Genomic DNA, 21,060 nt, shown 5'->3' on the forward strand with positions numbered 1-21,060 from the left:
AGCTGCCCATTATGAGAGCCATTGTTCTAACTCATTGTTTTTATATGTACACTCATACACATAGATATTCCGAACATGCATTTATTTTGTCTGCTGTGAGTTTTTAGAAAAGGATCCCACAGGTCCCTGGCAGCAGGACCAGGACTTATCCCAGGTACATGAACTGACTTTTTGGAATCCATTCCCTGTGGGATACCTTGCTCAGCCTTGATACAATGGGGAGGGGCAAGGCTCTCCTTCAACTTGGTATGCCAGACTTTGTTGACTACCATGGGAGGCCTCTCCCACTCTGAGGAGTGGATAGGGGTAGAGTGGGAGGGAGGTGAGGAGGCAGGAGAAGGGGAGGGAGGGGGAACTGGGGTTGGTATGTAAAATGAAAAAAAATTAATAAATAAATATATTTATTAAAAAAAATTTAAAAAAAAGAAAAGGATCCCACATTACTCTAAGACACTCCCTATATTCGGGGTATTAAAACAACCTTTCTTTTGTGAACTTGTAAAAGGAAGATCACAATTGTGAGGTGAAGTAATTGAACAAGAGGCACATTGGCCAAGAACTTTATCTGCCTAGAGATGCAGCAAATAAGCAAGGGGCCGACCTTGTCACCAAGAAATTAAGGCTGAGGCTGAGTGCTTATCTGCATCTCTCTCAATATACCACAACTAGTTAGTGTGAAATTAAGATACATATATGGTTTGACTCCAGAAGCCAAATTTGTATTGTTTTCTGGCAATGTTCCTTACTGGGTAAATTTAATGGTTTAAGAATCTCAATATCTGAGAACAATTAGACTTTCCTGTGTGTTTGCAGTGTCTATTAACGTGTACACACTGCATTTTCTGTGGGCTCAGCCCAGTGATGAGCTGGGAAGGCAGGTGAGAGTCTAACATGACAAGAGATGCTTCCACCATCATTGACCAAAGGACAAATGGGCCAAGCAGGGGTTTTGTGGCTCCTACTGTAGGGGTAATCATCTTGAATACCACCCCCAAAATAACACCCATACCAGAAAAAAACCCATCCCACCACCATAAGAAAATAAATGTCCCAAGGTAGCATGTGGTGATGAAATATGGCTGCAGTCCAGGAAGCAATTTCTAGAAACTGAGCACAATCAGTACAGGTGGAAAGTCAGATTATTGTTTGGATCACCTTGAAGGTCCTTGGGGAGGACATAGGCTCCGCTACTGTGTTAATGGTGGCAATGAAGTGCAGTTCTGGGCAGTTGAGTGTCTCAAGCTGTTACATACTTCACCTAATATAAGGGCAATGTAGCCTTATTAGGCTGAGTGGTGCAGCAATGGACGGCTGAGATCTCAGAATTAACCCAAGGGTGCTCCAGTTTATCCTAATTCACTGTAAATATTTGTGGGTGAACTCTTCACTGGAGTTGGTCTGAGTGAACTTTAGAAACAATCTACTCCATCCAGCCAGTACAAAGAAATACTAACATATATAAACTCAAAACTACACATAATATTGAGTCCCAGGTCTCACTGAAAGATGAATTGTCAAACCAAACAGTTTTTGCATAGTTTTAGAAAAGCCTGTTTTCAGTCACCAGTCCTATCTATGTGAACAAGTGCCTCCACAGCTGAAGACAGTTCTTTGGTTTGGGGCTCTGTGCTCTCCTCTAAGGATCAACGTCTTTATTCAAATCTAGCCACACTGTGTTTATTGCTACATCTCTAGCACACTTCATAATGCTGCTCTTCAGTGTTTCTCCCACAGCAAAAGGCACTGCCTGAAACGGTGCTTTATTATTTATCACACCTACTATTGACCAGGCTCCTATGTGCCAGCCACTATGGCAAGGAATTCACACATCTTATCACATTTATTTGTTGTAACAACTCTGTGAGACAGGAACTATATTTCCATTTTATAGACACAGAATTGAAGCAGAGATCAGAGGTCAGGAGCCAAGTTGGGTTTAAACAAAGCAAGTCTTTAACTCCATGGTCAACTCTCTTTCCCCTACACCAAGATTCTCCCTTTTCAAGCAATTTTTCTCTAAGCAGGTGAAATTATAAGACTTCTGCTTGTTACTTCGCAGATCCAGAGGTATCTTGTTTCTTACCCGACCCACAGGTTCCATTCAGGACTGAGTCTATGAGTCTGAGGTCTTATTGCCTGGGAGACATCAGTGGGGATTCCAGACTCAAGGCCCTGGAGCCAGCAATAAGCAGGTGCTGGCAAAACTTATTTCTAAACTTGTTTGAGACAACAAAATTTCTAATTTTTTAAGCTCAGATGGTGACTTGGATTTTAATTTGATAACTTCAATTCCATGAAAACCACCTTGCTTTGGGACTTTGGCAGGCTGCTCTCTAGATAGAAGAATTGGGCCTCTAGATCTATAAAACCAAAGGTCCTCCACACAGAAGGTCACACTGAGCTGGACTGACATTGTTCCTCCGCTGTACTGACTGGTTTTCATGAAATGGCCCCATGTTCAATCTCAGAGCAGGTAATCTAGATACTGGTCTTGAGAATTCTATAAGATATAGATTATGTTCAAAGGCAAAATTTTATGATAAAATTGATGAAGTAACAAACTGACTTTACATGCATTTTCAAAATTTATTTCAAGAAATATTTCTTGAGCCCATACTATGTGCCAGGCTTCTTCTAGGCTCTGTAGCAACTCAGTAAACACAGGAAATCAAAGTTCCCCTGCTTGTGGCCAGAGTTTGCATCCTATTCCAGATACCAGAAGTGCTATAGAGGCCATAAGCCAGAATGGTCAGGGAAGGCATTGAAAGAGGTGAGGGCACAAGCTTTAAGGGAATCAGAGGAAAGAGACTTTCAGGCAAAGGGAACGGGGAGTATGCTGGCATGTTGGAGAGTTGGCAAGGTGACTGGTGTGGATAGAGTGAGCGATGGGAAAGCAATACATTGCCAAGATAGAGAGGAGATGGGTGCTTCGGGCCTTCCAAGCTGTGCCTTAAACTCTGACTTCTTCTCTATATTGGGCAATGGACTAAGGAATTTTAAACAGAAAAGATTATGCTGGATCCTTTATCTGTTGAAAAATAGATGTGGCCAAGGATTATGGATAATATAAGTAATTCATTCCCTGTGCTGTACAGCAAATTGCTAGAAACTGACCAGATTAAAATCAACACCCATTAATCATATCAGTTTCTAGGGGTTGGGAGTCTAGGCTTGGCTTAGCTGAGTCTGCTAAAGGCTTAGACAAAGTGTTATCCTGAGAGGGGGTCTCATTGTGGAGCTCAGCTAAGGAAAGTTGGCTTCCAAACCTATAAGGTTGTTGCCAAAACTCATGTAGTTTTGATGATTTAACCATGTGAGTCACTGTAGCCACCTTTTTGAAAGCCAGTTGGGGAGAGACACAGAGGAAGGAAAGTCGGAAGGAAGGAGGACTCTCTACAGTCTTTAAAATCGTAACAGTGGGTATAATATCCCATAACCTCTCCCATAATGCATGATGACGAGAAAGCCAGATGCCACTTACTCTAAAGAGGGAGAGATTCCACAGATACGTGAATGGAGCTGGTAGAGGGTCATAGAAATTGACTTAATGCCTGTTGATCCCAGTTAAGAATAATCAACTAAGAGGCTCCAGGAATAAATACAAGAATTAGAAAGAAGAATTAAAATATATAATCTCTTCTTTCCTTTAGCCCTAATAATAGCTTATTCTAGACATGACTAACACATAACAAGCCTGTGACCTTGATGAACTTTTGGGGGCATCTTTTGGCCTCACTATATCTCTTCTGTCTTCATTAGTTTCTTATCCCTCCTAAAGTGCCCTTGCCTGAGCACTAGTGTCCATCAGCATTCTCCAGAGCATCTTGTCTGAGAGAAGACCTGCACTGCTTCATGCCCCCTAGCCAGCACTGCTCCCAAAGCCACATAGGGTATAGAAGGGTACTTGTAAGATGCAGAGGGTAGTGTGGACCTCTCAGGTTCTATGCTAAGTATGATAGTGAATCTGTCATCCTCTTAATAATGTGTTTCGCTGACTCAGAACTTGTCCACATTCAGAGTTCCTCCCAGCAGTGACTGCCCATGCATGGATTCTTGAGCACTGTCATGTTCTCAGTCCTTCCTTACAACTGGTATCTTCTTACCCAAATGGCTGAGGAGGTACAGCCTCAAGTTTTTCTGAGTGTGTGGTGCTTTAGAATTCTGCCTCCTGTCAGACCTCCAGCCAGCCCAGCCAGGCCTCTTCTGTGTAGACAATTTTATGCTAAGAGAAAAGTTGTTTCACTGTTGATCAACACCGAGCTATAGACCTAAAGTTGCCTCCCTAATTCAGAGTCCACATGCAAGGAGATACCTTTGCAGCACTGGCAAACACAAGAGGGCTTTCTCCTTTTGCCCATGTAGGTCTTCTGACTCTACCTTTGAGCAGAGTCCCAACACACTCCCACATTCTGTCCGAGGTCCACAGTGAACATGGCCATGTTTATTTGCTTTGCCACTGACTCCATGCTGTTCTAAAGACTTGGTGTGGTTCTGTTGACAGAGTGTGAAATAACCTGAATATATCTACTCTTGCTCAGCAGTCAGGGCTAGCATTTTGTGAAGCCATCTGGCTATTTTTCCCTCATAGCCTCTTGCTTTTCCACATAAAACAAGTGGCGACTTTAGTGTTTCTGGAATGTTGTGGCATTTCTTCAGTGCTTTCTTTGTTGAAGAAAAAAAAATACATGACCCTATTTCTTTAGCACTTCTCTTGGTCCAGAAAGCTCTGTGGGTTTGCCAGCAAGCCCTGCAGGCCAACTTGCCTTCTCTCCTCCTCCATCTGTTTTCTCTAATTCTTCACACCTTTCAAATTTTTTGGAAATGTTTTACTATTCACCTCGTCTACAGACATAATTGCCAACATGCCCACACACCCTGCCTAGTATCTCATCATAAAAACTTCTCTGCTTCATAAAGACCTCCTGCAGCCTCTAGTTCTTTATCTTCTGTCATCAAGAAATCTCCCTGACCCCACCCTTTGCATTCCCTCATTTGCAATATGTTATTCCCCAACCACCGAGCGAATGATTATTTAATATTTCCCATAAACACACAAGACTCAATAGGATACTCTGTGCCAAAACCATCGCAAGGTCTCTGTCCCGAAGACCTCACATTCTGATGTCACTCTGGTTGTTATCAACACATTAGGACCGTAACCTCCTCTTGGCTCTGTTGTCCCAGGGAAAGGCATTGCTTCCAGATTGTTCAGAAGGAGCTGTTTATCAGTTATTGAGGCCATGTGCATCAGAATTCAGGTTCTTCCTTGAGCAGTCTGCACCAAACAGTGCTGCCCCTCCCCAACAGGCACTGCAGCTCTCCTTCTGTCTGTGAGAGCCCCTGGGCTCAGTGAGTCATCCTTTCTAGGGGTATTAAGGCTTAGATACAAATTTGATTAAAAAAAAAAGATAGTAGTGTAAATTGCAGATAGTTTATTTAACCCTTAACAAGGGAGTCCATCATGCCAGAGTTTCCTAGTTTCTGCCACAGAGATAGATATGCTAGTAGTATATAGAAGCCCTGTCAGATATATAACTAGACATTGGATAGCACTAGTGATAATGTGATAAAACACTATGGGAAAGGAAAGGGGTTATTTCTTCTTACAGCTTGGAGTCAGTCCATCATCCATGGAAGTCAGGACAACAACTTAAGAAAGGAACATGGAGGCAGAAACTGATGCAAAGGCCATGGAAGAGTGTTGCTTACTGGCTTGTTCCTCATGACTTGCTCAGCCTGCTTTCTTATACTATGCCAGGGCCTCCAGCCCAGAGGTGGCACCACCCACAGTGAGCTGGGCCCTACCACATCAATCATCAATCAAGAAAATGCCTCCACAGACTTGCCCACAGATCTATTTGTTAGAGCATGTTCTCAGTTCAGGTTCTCTCTTCCCAAATGACTTTAGCTTGTGTCAGGTTGACATAAAACTAACCAGCACAACTAGATAACAAAAAGCTTTAACAATTGCATTTTCAAATAGCTTGAGGAAAAAAGTTAAGAGAGGGGCATATGTCTTCCAGTCCACTGGAGTAACATGTAAACTCACAGCTTGCTCCAAGCATCATTCTTACTTTCTCAGTCTGTTTCCATTTCTATAAATGGGGATAACAACATGGCCCACATAGCTCTTAACAGAATGAACCACACAAACAGACCCTGAAGAGTGGCTGATGCTATCTGTACAGTGAGAGCTTGTTCTCTAAGCTGCTCATGTGAACCCATCACTGATGAGAACTGACCACAGGTTTGCCGTAGAAGTCTTACCCTGGGACTGGTGTAGTTTCATAATTTGTTCTTCCACCTTCTTTTGCTCGCTTTGGCTAAGGGCTGCACAGTAAATCAGAAACACTTTAGTTTCAGGCATGCCTGTGAGATATGATAGCAGCAGATTCTAAGATGTCATGGGCTGATCAAAAAGACTAGAATAAAAGGCACTATATAACTTAATCTACTAGTAAAATGAAACATGAATCACTATTCATTTCTCATGTGAGAAGTCTTACCTACAATGTCCAGAAGGGCAAGAGACTATCTTGGAGCTGAACCCTTGGTTTTCTGGGTCACACTGGCCTTATCAGCCTCAGCCTCCATACCTGTGCACTGGCTGAGAGTCCATGGGCTTCAAGAAGGGATGGGGGGATAGGGAGGAATGACATGACAAGGTGCTTTATGCAAGAAAGGGGAACATTTAAGAATGGATTAATAAACCTCACCTTACCACCTGAGGACTGGATGCAATCCTGTGTACCTCCTCCATGTCACACTGCCCATGCCCACCAGGACTCCAGACCCACTGCCCGAGGACAATGCCTATCATGCTCAGATAACCTTCCCTATGTAATAGCCCTCACCCCACCATGACCCTATATTTTGGCCATCTGAGAACCAACTGTAGAACCCGGTGAGGCTTCCACAAACTTCTGACCATCATTTCCCAAAACAATCTTTGTGGAAAGTTTGTTCCCTTACTCAGAAGCTTTACCTATGCCTAGATGAATTTGAACCACTTCTGATACCCTGTTTATACTTCAACACTGAATCACCTCAAAGATGAACTCCAAGCACCACTGAGCTGGTCTAAAACTTGACAGATTTTTGCTCTTTCTGAACAGAGGTGTGAAAGATATCCATATGAAACCCTAACAACAACCTATCTTCAGATGCTTAGGCACCATCACAAAAATACAAATAACATGAGCAACAAGGACAATATGTCCTCCCCCTAAATTAGTACTATTGGAATAATGTTCCCCGAGAAAAGCAACTTAGATAACACACAAGACAATGACTTCAAAAGGGTAACTGCAAAAGCGTTCAAGGAATTCAAAGAAAATATAAATAAATATTGGAATGGAGATCAAGCAAACATGAACAGCTGAATGAAATAAGGAAAAATTCAAGATACAAAAATAGAATTCAATGAAGAGCTAAAATTTCTGAAGAAAACATAAAGCAAAATAAAATTTGAAATGATATTCAATACATCAAACAAAAGCTCATTGGAAAGCCTCACCAAATAAGATGGATCAGGAGGAAGAAAGAGAATCAGCACTTGAAGACAAGGGAGAAGAACTGGATCATTGGGTCAAAAAACTGATAACTCAGGAGAGGAATAAGAAGGAAATCTGAGACACTGTGAAAGATGGATCTATGGATACTAGATCTAGAGGAGGGTAACACACCTAGGTCAGAGATACAGTAAATATTCTCAGGAAAATTAGAGAAGAAATTTTCCCCAAAACCAAAGAAAGAGATGCCTACCAAGGTGCAAGAGCATGCAGAATTCCAAATACACAGGACCAAAAAAGAAACTCCTCACATCATGGTAATAGTCAAAACACTAAATGCATAAACCAGAGGAAGAATTTTGAAAGAGAGAAAGACTATGTCACATATAAAGTAGGGCCCATCAGAATAACATAGATTTTCAATGGATACTATAATAGCCAGAAGGGCTTAGGCAAGTGGTTCTCAACCTGTGGGTTGCGACCCCTTTTGGGGAGTCAAAAAGCCCTTTCACAGGGGTTGCCTAGGACCATCTGCATATCAGTTATTTATATTACAATTCCTAACAGTAACAAAATTACTGTTAAAAAATAATAATTTTATGGTTGGGGTCATCACACCATGGGGAATTGTATTAGAGGGTTGCACCATTAGGAAGGTGGAGAATCACTGGCTTAGACTGAAAGTTCTAAAGAACTACCAATGCCAGCCCAGACTACTATACCTAAATACTACTATCAGTAATACTTGAAGGACAAAGAAAAGTTTTTCACTCTAAAGGCAGGTTAATGGAATGTATAACCAACTATAGCTGATAATGGAGAGAATTCCTTGAACTGAAGAAATAGATAAACATATCCAGCAGATGACAGTGTAAAAACAATAATGTTAGGTCAGTAATTAAATAAAGGAAGACACAGAGTAGTAGAATGGATTAGAAATACGGGTCTATCATTTTGCTGCTTCTGAAAGACATACCTGATCAACAAAGATAAACACACCTTACAGTGAAATGATGGCAATTGTTTTTCAACAAAATGAATCAGGAAATAAGCAGGAGTTTCTATCTAATATCCAACAAAATAGGCTTCAAGCTAGAACTAATCAAAAGAGGTAGTGAAAAATCTCTTCACACAGACAAGTGGATAGTTCATCAAGAAAACATTACAATCCTAACATATATGCACCAAACTTGGGTACACCCAACTTCATTAAAGCAACAAATTACCCTCAACACATTAATAATAGGTGTCCTCAATACTCAACTCTCATCAATGGACAGATCATCCAGATTTTTTTAAAAAAGTAAACACAGAAATGATACAGCCAGGTGATACCACAGATCAAATGGACCTAACAGCTGTCTACAGAACATTCCATCCAAACACAAGAAAGTGTACATTCTTCTCAGAAGTCCGTAGCACCTTCACTAAAGGAGACCATAAATGGGAACATAATACACTTCCAAACAAATACAGGAAAACTGAACTAATTCCTTGTGTCTTAGCTGACCACAGTAGAATAAAGCTAGATAACAGCACCAATAGAAATAATATAAAAATATGCACAATCATGGATATTATTGAACAATATATTATTAAATGGATCACCAAAGAAATAAAAAGGGAGCAAGATCATTTTCTAGAATTAAAGAAGGGAAGCTTAGAGCTATAAACACCAATATAAAAAAAAATCAAAGAGAACTCAAACAACTGAATGATGAACTTTAAGGCCTCAGATAAACAATAATAATCAATACCCTAAACCAGTATGTAGGGAGAAATAATCAAAATCCAAATTAACCAGACAGAAATGAAAAAAGCAACAAAGAGTTGGTTATTTGAAAAATAAACAATATTAACAAGCTCTGAACCCAATTAACCAAAAGAAATAGAGGAAAATATCAAACTAATGAAATCAGAGATGTAAAGATATTACAATATTCACCAATGGAATCCAGAGGTTTAGGACATATTTTCAAATCTTTTGAAGTTAGAAACCCTCAAAGAAATTTTAAAGAGATAAATAAGTATTAGAAAGTTCCCATTCCACCCCACCCACAAAAACCTACAGAATCTATCCAACCTCCCAAGAAAAACTAAAACCAGTGCATCTCAAACTACCTCATAAAATAGAATAGGAAAGAATGCTTCCAAATCCTTACAAGACCAGTTTTATGCTGATGTCTAAATCAGATAAAGATCTAGCCCCCACACATAAAAAAAGGAAAATTATAAACCAATCTTTAATCTTCATAATGAAATATTTGAAAACTTAATTCATCAATACATAAAAAATCATCTCCCATAATCAAGTCAGCTTCATGCAAGACAGATGAAGGAATAGTTCAACATACAGAAATCAATAAAGGAAATCTGTCACATAAATAGACCCAAAGATAGAAACCACATGATCATTTAATTAGATGCAGAAAAAGCCTTTGACAAAATCCAACATCCCTTCATGATGAAAGTCCTGGAGAACATAGGGATATGAGGGTCATATCTCAATTTAATACAGGCAAAACAAAGCTAGCTTACAGCTAACATCATACTAACTGGAGAAAAACTTAAGCTTTTCCACTAAAATTCGGAACAAGACAAAAATGTCTTACTGTTAAGAAATGCTTTGGCTTTCAAAGGCAAGAAAAGAATATGGAGAGAGATAGTTAATAGTAAAGACCTCTGAAAAGGCCATATGGAAACATACTACGATAGAAGATTCCTAAGATGGACAGGTAGATGGATGGGTAGACGGTCAGATGGATAGATGATAGATAGATAGATAGATAGATAGATAGATAGATAGATAGATAGACAGATAAACAAACAGATGATAGAAAAAGTTTAAATGCAAATTACCCTACAACCATGGGGACAGTGCCTCTCCCATTGCCATAGGCTATCAAATAAAAATCTTATTGCCAGGACTTGGTTACCTGTTTCCCAGTTATTCCTCAGTTAATGAGTACTCAAAGATCTCCCAAAAACAATACAGGCTATTCCTATTTCTCTTGGTTATCATCCAGAACTTGATGGTAAGACTTTACTGCTAGATACATCTCATGTTTGTGTCATAGGAAAAGGAGAAAGCAAGGTAATACTGACCTGGAAGCTTCCAAGGGAATAAAATAACCAATAGTCTTACTCAGCAGTGAACACTGCTAACTACAATAGTGAGTGGCCTGGAAAGAGGTGCCTACCAAAGCAATGGTGGCATGAATGCTATGGGAATAACCAATTTACTTTCTTGTTGTATTTAAGGTCTGTTTCACAAGATGAAACTTCAGTATGGTATCGCTAATGGGGCCAAGATCATAGGGCCTAATGTGAGAACTTCTGCTACTATTCTGCTAAAATGGACACAGAATTAAACTGCTTCCCAAGGACTTATCTTTACATCCATATGTTAGTATATCCCTTCTCAGGGAAACTATAGGAACTTATTCATACAGAGACCTACAGCTGGTCAATATGCAGAGAATAAGAGACTACAGATAGTTTAGCCATAAATGACACATCTATATCTCATGGCTCCCTCCCATTCTCAGAGATCGTCACAGAAGGGAGGTGGGGGGGGGGGAGATTGTAAGTACCAGAGCTGATGGAAAACTGCAGTAAAAATAAGTGCTGTTCAGACAGAACAGGGCAGTTGCACATGATCTTATAGCAACTGTGGCTACATGTGCAAAACCTGTGTAAGCCCAAGTTAAACCAAATCCCTATGTGGATAGGCGATTGCTGAGTCACAAAATCTCACTCCTAGATGGGGAGCCCCTGATTGGCTGCTGGGAGAGGGAGATTCAGTTCTCTGCAGGGATGTACCACCTAAGAGGCTATCAATGCTCCGGTAGATGGTTCCATTCTCATGCACATCGAGGCAGCACAAAGCAGACACAATGGGTTTAAAGTAAACCACATGAAATTGTGAGAGGATTGTGGTGGTGGGGATAAGAAAGAATTGGAGGAGAGTGAATGGGGAGGTTGATTTGATCAACAGACTATATGCATTTCTGAAATTCTCAAAATAATATAAAGAAAAGGCATAGATGAACAAATTCTTGAGTTGTATCTTAGTCAGTACCATTTCTAGTTCCCTGTAAGGCTGTGCTTTGCCCCTGTTGTCTGAGAGTTATCCCCTGAGAGAACTTGATTTGTATTCTGCACACAGTATCTTAGGTTGCCATACAAGCTTTATGAACAATTTAGGAAATCATGTCACTTATGGTTGATTTTCTTAAAAATCAAGAAATACAAAAGCAGTCTTTATAAGGAAAATAAGCATGAGAACTGAATCTGGTCTCACCTTGGCATATGAATTATTTAAGGGTAACTACCAGTCAGGAGGTCTTTTTAATGTATTTTCATTTCTAAAGTTGATTGGCTATAAAAATACTTTTCAAAATTTTCCTTAGCATGAAGAACAGGAAAACATTAACCTGCATTCTGCTACTTTATACTCAGTCACCATCATGATTCATCCGTGGTCACACTGTCCTCACGCCTGCAGCTTGTAAGTCTGTATCAATTGTAAACAGCAGTCTGAGAATGTGTGACATCAGAAATGTGCACTTCCAAACATCCTTGCCTCAGGACCAATAATTAAAGTGATGAGTGAGATTTTTAGCTGACTCTAGGTACATAAAACAAGTTCTAGAAAATTTATCACAGCCTCAGACACTGAATAAGCTAATGTTTTTAAGATGTTGTAGGTGCTATATTTTTTTAAGGAAATGATAGTATTTGTGTTTGAAGGCATCTTGCTGTTAGAATTAAGAGGTTGATTTATTTATTCTGCCTACAAGTGAGGATGCCTCTTTCTGGCTGCAGATGGGCATGTGGATCCAAATGACAGTGGAGAGAAGACATCATCAATGCAGGCTCCTGGGATGGGATTTCTGTTATTGTTCATTGCTAAAAGCTACTGCTGCCATGTTTCTTCCTGGTGTCCCAGAATTTAAAATGTTAGAATTGAAGAAAAAAAACAAATCCACAGGGTGAAGGAACATGCCTTCACACTTCTAAAGGGATTTTAAAATAATTTAAAAATAATTCCACACTTCTAAAGGGATTTTAAGGTCAAAAAGTAGTACAAATGTGAGACCACTCTGGGTTTCACATGAGTGTGTGGAAAGATCATGGTGAGTTCTAGGCCAGACTGGCCTATAGTCTGAGACCTTGTCTCGGAACAAACACCTCAACAATTACAACAACAGCAATACACAAACCAAAGTCTTCATAATTAAACAGAGGAATAGGGGTGGTAATGGGACATGCCTTTAATCCCAGCACTCAGGAGGCAGAGGCAGGAGGAGCACTCTGAGTTCGAGGTTAGCCTGGTCTATCGAGTGAGTTCTGGAATAGTCAGAAGTACACAGAAAAACCCTGCCCCCCCCCCAAATGAACCAAACCAAAACAAAACAAAACAAAAAGACCCTGAATTTGGAACAGCTGCCCATTTCTGAATAAAAACAGAGGAGGAGTCGATGGGGGGAGGGGCAGGAGCAAGGTTGGGTGAGGGGATGGGAAGAGAGGAGGGAGAGGAAAATTTGGTTTGGATGTAAAATAAATAAATAAAAATTTAAAAACCCAGAAGAATAAAAACAGAATTATAGGAAGGAGCCAGAAGAAATTAACCCCAGTCTGATCTCTACAATAACATTGGCATCAATATTGGAGACATCTTTTCTATTAATACATCTTTCTTAAAGAGCTAAACACCAAATCTTTTCAGTAGGAACAAAGACGTTCTATCACTATTAGAAAGTTTCCCCTTAGGTCTTACTTCCTTTCTTGTGGTGCATGTTCCTCGGGGTAGTGGTAGGTGTTAATAAAATCAGCTAGATTTCAACCCCATGGGGAGAGGAGAAAGTACTGACAAGAAGACAAAGTTGAAGTGATGTGAGCACACATCTTCATAAGGGGCAAACGCATCTGAGCATTGTTCTTAGCACCAGAACTCCGTGTTCTATGGCAGCACTGCCAACGCATCCATCCATCTATCTGTGTCTCTGCCTCATGGGCACATTTAGAAGAACAGTCCTTTCTCAGCACCATTTCAGTTTCCTCAGAAAATGCATGTGTATGGTAATGCAGAACACTCATTATACACAGCAGAAGCCAAAACCTTTTGCCAGAGTGACCTTCAAAAATTTTACACCTATTTCATGCATTAAAGGAAAAATGTGCATCATGTGCTTTCACTTATTTTATGATTAGCTCAACTGACGTGTGTTCTGCAGGGACGTAAGCCAAAGCCTTGGTCTCTGAAAACCTTTCCTTAGCCCTTGTGACATCCTCCTCTTCTATCATTGTGTTAAGAAGTTTGGTCTCACATACCCTTAGAAGGAAAATTATATCCAAACTTACTCATGCTAACTGGCATCTGTGAGGATCTTTAAAATGTAGAGTCCTCACATACTCTTATTTGATACTCACAAGCTTTCAGTGGGGTTACTAGGATGGGAACTAGACTTCCCATTTCAATGTTACATGAAGAAAGGCTTCCTAACTTACTCCAAAGTACTCAGCAGAGCCTGATCTTGAACCCAGTTGTATGGCTCAACTCAAGTCATACTCTTTTCAAGATGCCCAGGAAGCTGTTCTAGGTAGATCTCTAAAATGATCCCTGGCTGTCCTCACCTGTGTGTTGTTTCTCCTAGAGTGTCCCTGGAATTTATAAATCAAATGAGATAGCATGCTTATGATGATAATTTTGTAGATGTAATTAAGGTCCCAAGTCAGTTGACAAGATCAGCTATTACCTGGGTGAGTTTGACCTGATCATATGAGTTTTTAAAATCTGAATCTAGGGATCAGACACAGAAAATCAGAGAGAAGGGATACATTAAAAAAAAAAAAAAAGGTTGTGTGTGAGGTTGCTCTAAAGCTGCTGGCTTTGAAATGGAATACAGACATTGTCTAGAAACTTGGGAAGACTCCACCCATCAAAAGCAAGCATCGGTTTTGCAACCACTGTGTGAGAAACTGACTTTGACAGATAATCTGAGTGGCCCTGAAATGGATTCTTCTCCTGAGCTTTCAGATGAGCATACAGGTTGCCCATCATCATAATTTCAGCCTCATGAAATTATGAGAACAAAGCTCAGTTATATCATGTTGAATTTATGACCAAAAAAAGACATTGTTTTTAGGTGCAGAATTTGTGATAGCTTATATTCAGCCACAATAAAATAATAAACTGTCACTCATAAGTATTTATTGAACAATTATCATGTGTAAGACACTAGTTTTTATTTCTGATAACTTTATGTCATTGTCTGAGAGACGAGGATAATTATTTTTTAAAAGCTTTCTAAGTTATTTTAATTAACACTATTTTTCTTCACTTGTGAGGAAATAGAGAATTACCATCCTTGTGATACTGAGACACACCTGTGTCCCTTATTCTGAGCAATGGAATACTGGGGGAGGGGAGTAACAGTTCCAGGACAATAGTTTGCATCTCTACATTCTCTCTTCCCAAGCAGAAAACCCCAATGCTCTGGATGGGAAGGCTTCACATGTGGGGAGCACCTGGCCCTGAGCGCAGGGGTAGAACTTCCTGCCAATATGCTTTGGGTATGTCTACCTTGACTGACACATTTACACTGAATGTACTGGGCCGTATGTCATGCTGAGCTTTGCCAACACTGACAGCCGCCCAGCCATGTCTGAGTAGTGAAGACCACATCACCAGGTCTGTTTGCTGAATACCAATAGAGTAAGAAAAACAAAACAGTAGGCATTTTTCTCCCCAAGTGGGGAGAAAAGTGGGGAAAGTCATGGAGGAAATGGAATAATATTAACAAGATATGGAAAACAAGAAAGAGAAGAATGGTAATGCAGGATTGAAAGTCCAGGGGATCGAGGAAGAAAGTTTGGGAGTTTAAGATAGCCCACAAGATAGCATTGTGAGTCCCAAGCCAGCCTGGGCCAGTCATACAAAGTGAAGGAAGAGTAAGGAAGGGAAGGAAAAATAAACAGAGAAACAGAGTTCTGTGATTGAGCAATGACAACTGAGTGGCTGCTACTTAGATTTTGTGGGGCTTCCATGTGAGGATAGACCCACTTTCTACCAGACATCCTGAAATGAAACAGTTAAGACTCATCAACAGAGTGCCAAAGTGTTGAGATGAGGAAATCATGTCCACTAAATATTTTAATTTATTTTTTAAATGTGCATGAGTATTTTGCCAGCACATATGTATGTATACCATGTGCATGCCTGGTGTCTTTGGCTGTCAGAAAAAAGTTAGAAATAGAGTTACAGACATTAGGGAGCTGCCATGTGGGTGCTGGGAACGGAGCCCACGTCCTCTACAAGGGCAGCCAGTGCTCTTAACTGCTAAGCCACCTCTCTAGTCCCTACATTAAATAGTAATCCATTCTGTTCTTTAGACTTCTGAGGGCACACTGTTGTGACTTGGGGGAAGGAGCCCAGCTAATGTGCCAACCATGATGCAGGTCTTCCCTTCCTGTATTCCTGTTTAATTTCCATAGAAACACTGGAAAATGGGCAAAATATCACAGCTACGTTAAAGAGACAACGTTTTTGTTTTATATCAGAATAGAGTCAGTAATGATGGTGGGAAAAGCCTTATTTTTTGAAACCATCATTGTAATCATTAGTCAGTTATCATTATTTATTACAGCAACAGTGGGCAAAATATTTCCTTTTAAAATAGTAAGTTTTAATAAGTGAGTCAAACTAAGTTGATCCCTTTAATTGTATATAATAGAGCTATTTCTAAAATAATTTAGATGGATGGTAAACAATACAATTGCTAACAAGTGGAACTCAAGGTGAACATCTTTTTTTTTGTTTTTGTCTTTCTGTGTATGAACATCTATTGAAAATATTACTTCAAGAAGCTTTAATACAAATCAGAGAAACTACATAGCACCCAAGCTCTTGGTTTTTTAGAACCCATCTGTTACCACAGCTTCTCTATCCCTTAATCTGATGAACATCGCTATGAGAAATTTCTTTCATGCGTCTGCAACATGTCAACATGTTTTAAGGAGAATTTTTCAAATTAAACTGGGATATTTCCTCAGAATGTTTTTTTCCGGGGCTGAGGACTGAACCCAGGGCCTTGCACTTGCCACTGAGCTAAATCCCAACTCCTTCCTCAGAATTTTTATATTTATGGAACTCAAAAACCAAATAGACTTTTCTTAAAATACAAAAAAGACAATTTTAAAATGCTTAACAGTTAATATTAATTTGCTTGCTTATTTATGTGTATATGCATTCACTCATATGAGTTAGAGGACAACTTATGGGAATTGGTTCTCTCCACCACGTGGGTTCTGGGAATTGAACTCAGGTGATCTGGCATTATGGCAAATCCCTTTTCCCACTAGATCACCTTGCTGGCCCAAGAAAATAATTTTTAAGCATGGCTTCATTTTCCTTTCCTTTGTAAATCATTTTTTATATTTATTTAATCCAAGAGGTCGAAAATTTAATATCATACAAAGTATCACTCTCTCATACATAAAACTGGCATCTCAAAATGTCTGATTTCTATGGTATAATATGCTATAAATAAGTGTAGGTTGTGAGTTAAGAGGTTCTCTTTGACTTCAGCTGTGTGAACATCTGGGATTAGGGATGGTCCTCACCAACACCAGTGTTGTGGTCTAGGTAAGGAGGAGGTGTGCCTTGGAAGGATGACCACAAATCTGCTGCCTAAAACCCCCTGAAAATTTCCATTCTTGCCTTATTGACCTATTTATCTTCTTCATCAGCATGATAATTTAAAACCATCAGATGAATTTTGCTTACATGAGCAAATTTTCTCTTTAGATAATGTATACATCAACTAATTTCAAAATGGCCATGAAACAAGAGAGTCTTTGACATTAGAAAAAAGGGCAAATTGTAAATGCACGTTCCTCCCTTTCCTCCACAAAAGAAACATACATTCAGTTATTTCTTTATTAAAAGGCATGCCCGCCCACAAACATCTGAGAAACATCTGTAGACAAAATGCCAAAATGCATAGTCGAGTTTTGACTCACACCTCACCACCCACCAAGACCCCTGTCAACTCACAATAAACACCTTTCTAGCATCTGCCCCAGAGAAAGAAACGCCACATTACCCAGAGGTCAGAGCAAACAGATGTCACTTATTGCAGACCCTAATCATATCCATACCCAACCTTAGGAGCTCACAGCAAAAGCTGACTTCTGGAGTAGGGGTTCCTTCAGCAGAGACGCCCATCCTATGTCCTCTCTCACTCTCTGAGAGGGATGCCTCCAGAGGGGCTGCCTCTAGCGGCTGTCCCAGCATCCTGCTTTTCTCTTGACAATGATTGAGCATTGGGAGAAGGAAGCCTCAGGAATTCTTCATGATTAATCCACATTATAGCATCTTCTGCTTTTCATTCTAACAGCCAGGCCCAAGAGCTAGGGTCTGTACCAGCCTCCTCACTGTCCATGGAAGATGCTGTCAGGTTTTCTCTGTTCTAACAGCCTTTTGAGTGCAGTTCTCTGCCTTCTTTCATAGCCCTCACTGTGTTCAGCAACATTGGTTTATGTCTTTGACTCCCAAGAGATGGAGTTTCCTGGGAGTTTGAGGAGAGATGAAAACAGAGGATCAAGAGATGAGGACAAGAATGGAGAAATGGAGGCAGAAAAGGGAAGGATGAAGGAAACAGAAGATGTAAGACATATGAAAAAGATGAATACAAAACTGACAGTGAAATTTTTGAGATTTTTTTTTATAATGGGTAAGTAAAAGGTAACACAAACACACATGTGAGTGTTTTATACACTTAAAAATGAAGAAAATACTACTTGCCACATTTGGAATGAACTTAGAGGAGGCAGAGCTAAGGAAAACCATCCAGGCCCAGAATGAGAAACACTGCTTAAGCGTATGTAGACTCGTACAAGGTCAGCCTCATAGAAGCAGGGCGTAGAATGATGGTTGCCTAAGGTTTGAAGGTGAGACAAAATGAGAAGACATTAAACTGTAGAAATTTTACTTACAAGATGAGCAAGTGCTGAGACTCATATATATATATATATATATATATATATATATATATATATATATATGAATGACTACAGCTAACAGAACTATGTTATATTAAATATTTGAAATATGTTAAAGAAGATACCATGCTGGACATGGTAGTGGTACTTTAATCACAACATGTAGGCATATGTCTATGAGACAGACAGACAGACACACACACACACACACACACACACACACACACACACAGAGACAGAGAGACAGAGAAAGAGAGACAGAGAGACAGAGAGACAGAGAGAGACACACAGAGAGAGACAGAGACAGAGAGAGTTAGTTCTCAGACATTCTTAACAGTAAGGGGGATTTGTAAGGGGATGGACATGTTTGTTAACTTGGTCTGAGTAACAGGGACCTTGTTTTGTTTTGCTTTCAGGAGAGAAAACGACTGTATTTGGTGCACTGGAAAGAAAAATGGGATGGCAACCACAAACATTTTCTGCTAGCCTTTTATTTTTTAGTTCTGTACTTCTTTTTGAGATAGAGCTTCATGAATCCCAAGGTAACCTCAAACTCCCTAGGTAGGTGAGGCTGTTCTTGAACTCATGATCCTCCAGCTTGCAACTCCCAAAGGTGGAATCACAGACATATGCCACCATGGTTTTATTCAGCGCTGGGACCAAACCCAGGGCTTTCTATATGCTATTGGAAGGCTCTGCACCAACTGAGCTACATCCCCCGCTCTCCCTTTAAAAACAAAACGAAACCTCAAGAGTTGCAGCAATTCAGCATGGCTGGAAGTTTGAAGCCAGTTCCAGGACAGCCAGCCTACAGAAATCCAGTCTCTAAATAAATAAACACTCCTGGCAGAGTTTCTACATTGAAGTTCTCCTGCTCTGCAGACCTCAAGAGCTGAGAAGTCTTTAGACATTCTTATAAAAAAGAATGTTTTATGGCACTAACTGAATCATTTTGTACCTCTCAATTATATATAGTCTTTTTTGGCAAGTAGACTTCAATCAAGTTAGAAAAACAGAAAATTTAAATTTTAAAAAGAAAAAGAATTTTCCATAACTATTTCAATATTCGTCCTTTTCAAATACACACAGATACAGTCATTGTGTCCTTGTGGCTGAGAGGCTCTGCTCCTCTCAGGCCTTGAGATGATGCTGGCCAAAACTTGGTGCTTTAGGAGCCCATCCTCTCAGAGATAGGATCTGGATGCAGTTTTCCACTGTTAACTTTGAATCAAACGATTCTGGTGCTCAGGGTCCCTGAAATATTCCTGATGAGCAGGCATCTGCTTTCTTGGTGTCTGTGTACCATTTTCCTCCACTTGACCTGGAATCCTCCTGGTCCTGAGCCTTCCAGCCATCTCTTGCCAGCTCTTCCCCACCCTACCCCTCGAGTGGACCCATTACCTTCAGGTGCCTTTGTGATTGCCTGATGCCAGCAACCAGGTTTGCTTCTGAATTACTTCTTTTATACTATTGGAGAGTCCTTTTATACGGTGGATAATTCTTCAGAAAAACAAACAAACAAACAAACAAACAAAACCCCAAAACCTCAATATACTGTGCTTTCCAGCCCCTCCCCCACCCCTCCCTCCCCTTGGCAGATGCATCAGAACTCAGAAGTACAGGCAATACTCTCCTAACCAAAGCAGAATAGCTATAAAGCAAAGCAAGCACCTGATTACAGTGCCTCAGGTCCCCACCCCGTTTCAATGACTCCTCCTGGATCTGTGACACCATTCACCCACATCCTTAAGGACCTGCCTCCACTACAACATGGGACCAAGACTGCTGACTGGACCTAGCATTGACAATTGTGGGAGAGGCTGCCTTTGCTCCCCCGTCGCAGCCCCACCCAGAGCAGCAGCCTTACTCACTGCACAAATATTAAACCTTACTTTTAGATGATATTGTATTTCTGCAGCCATCCCATAAACTCCCAGCATTAGCCAAAAGGCTTATTCAACTCTTTAATGATATGCAAGAGGACTGATGTACTGAAATGTAGATTTAGAGAAATATTGTTTTCTTGCAAATATAGCTTCCCTGAAACTACAGAATGCTGATTTTTTTTTAAGGAGTCCAATTTCATTTGAATTTATCACTATAATTTGCTGAAGTGAAAGTTTAACACCTCTAAGAATTTGATATTTTTACATGATTGCTATTGTTAACTCTCAATTGAATTGTCCACTGAGGAATTCTGGTTCTTCTAGCTTTCTTTTTCCTTGCTCTCTGACAGGATTTAAAAATCATGTCAGATAACAATACTATTTGATGAGCACTAACATAAGACATCCACTTTTCATTTTTTTTTTAATTTTTTTTTTTTTTTTACTTATAAACTGTATGGCCATGGCAGGCTTCTTGCTAACTATTCTTATACCTTAAATCAAGCCATTTCTATTAATCTATAAGTTGCCACATAGCTTGTGGCTCACCAGTATCTCTACATGTTGCTTGTCATGGCGGTGGATGGCAGCGACTCCCCCTCAGCCTTCCACCTCCCAGCATTCTCCTCTCTGCTTGTCCCACCTATACCTCCTGC

This window comes from Onychomys torridus, chromosome 7 (assembly GCF_903995425.1).
Source record: "Onychomys torridus chromosome 7, mOncTor1.1, whole genome shotgun sequence".
In the NCBI taxonomy this organism is placed as follows: Eukaryota; Metazoa; Chordata; class Mammalia; order Rodentia; family Cricetidae; genus Onychomys; species Onychomys torridus.